The sequence below is a fragment of the Physeter macrocephalus genome, chromosome 21, assembly GCF_002837175.3.
Source record: "Physeter macrocephalus isolate SW-GA chromosome 21, ASM283717v5, whole genome shotgun sequence".
In the NCBI taxonomy this organism is placed as follows: Eukaryota; Metazoa; Chordata; class Mammalia; order Artiodactyla; family Physeteridae; genus Physeter; species Physeter macrocephalus.
The window spans coordinates 79,695,284-79,697,139 of record NC_041234.1 but is presented as its reverse complement, the minus strand read 5'-3'; positions in this window follow the sequence as shown (position 1 = coordinate 79,697,139).

Genomic DNA, 1,856 nt, shown 5'->3' with positions numbered 1-1,856 from the left:
ATGTAAAATAGATAGCTAGTGGGAAGCAGCCGCGTAGCACAGGGAGATCAACTTGTTGCTTTGTGACCACCTACAAGCGTGGGATAGGGAGGGTGGGAGGGAGACGCAAGAGGAAGGAGGTATGGGGATGTAGGTATATATATAGCTGATTCACTTTGTTATAAAGCAGAAATAGTTTAAAATATGATGAAATATTGAGTACTAATGAAAACCTTAATAAATTAACAAAGGATTGGCATCATGGAGTGCATTCTCTGTCTCCAACAATGCAGGAAGTTAGAAATCAATTAAAAAGAAAAGGAATTGGAAAATCAGCAACTGCATTGAAATTCAGCAACATACATATGGAAAAACAAAAGAAAAAAAGTCAATGCACCAATAAGGAAACACAATGGATATTAAATCCAATAAATATTATCATAAGCATTAACACTCAAATTACTTGAAGTAAGAAAGAAGTCATCTTACAGATGAATGGATAAAGAAGATGTGGCACATATATACAATGGAATATTACTCAGCCATGAAAAGAAACGAAATTGATTTATTTGTAGTGAGGTGGATGGACCTAGAGTCTGTCATACAGAGTGAAGTAAGTCAGAAAGAGAAAAACAAATACCGTATACTAACACATATATATGGAAACTTAAAAAAAAGTTATGAAGCACCTAGGGGCAGGATGGGAATAGGAATAAAGATGCAGACCTACGAGAGAATGGACTTGAGGACACGGGGAGGGGGAAGAGTAGGCTAGGACAATGTGAGAGAGTGGCATGGACATATATACACTACCAAATGTAAAATAGATAGCTAGTGGGAAGCAGCCGCGTAGCACAGGGAGATCAACTTGTTGCTTTGTGACCACCTACAAGCGTGGGATAGGGAGGGTGGGAGGGAGACGCAAGAGGAAGGAGGTATGGGGATGTAGGTATATATATAGCTGATTCACTTTGTTATAAAGCAGAAACTAATACACCATTGTAAAGCAATTATACTCCAATAAGGATGTTAAAGAAAATTTAAAAAATAAAACCCAAACATACATAAGATTGTAAATTATATATTATATATATAATACATATAATATAGTATATGTGTCCAAAAACTATAAAATTCCAAGCAAACATCTATATTTTTATTTCAAGAACAACTAATATTACCCCTTCTGTCTTAGATATATTCTAATTCTTCAATACTTACGTATTTCAAGTAAACTGAAAGTTATTAGCAAATCTCATATTCTTTCTAAGTTTTTTGACCACTCTGGAAATTTCAGTTTGCTGGATTCAGATTTATTTGTGAAACCTGGTGTTGGAAATGTACAAATGACAATCCTAAGTGTGTGTTTGCCTTATCTTAGTTTCCTAAGCACACCCTGTAATACAGACTTCATTTATCACTTCCTGATGTATATGCAGTGTGTAATGAGACTAAAGATCAAAAAAGTCACTGTTGTCTTTTTTCCTTGACAACCTAACTTCTGCTGTTCAATCTTTAGTCTACATAGTTGTTAGTATATTCTGTTCGAAAAGTCAAATTTTTCACTACTTAAATGATTATATTACGTATGTTATTTAGGTACCTAATCATTTATAATCTCTGAAAACTGATATTTGTAAAACAATATCTTTGTTTCTATGGCATTATTTCTATTAAATTCTCTTTAATTTTCAAAAATATTTTGTCTAATTCCATATTAAAAATATCCAACCAATAAAAAAAAGAAAGGAGTCATCTTAGTTCTCTTAATTGCTGAACATCCTCCTCTTATTTTCAGGCAAGGAGGTAGAGGCATGTCCCACTACCAGGTCTGGATGCCTGGACTGAAATCACCATGGTTAAAAGCAGCTAAGTAA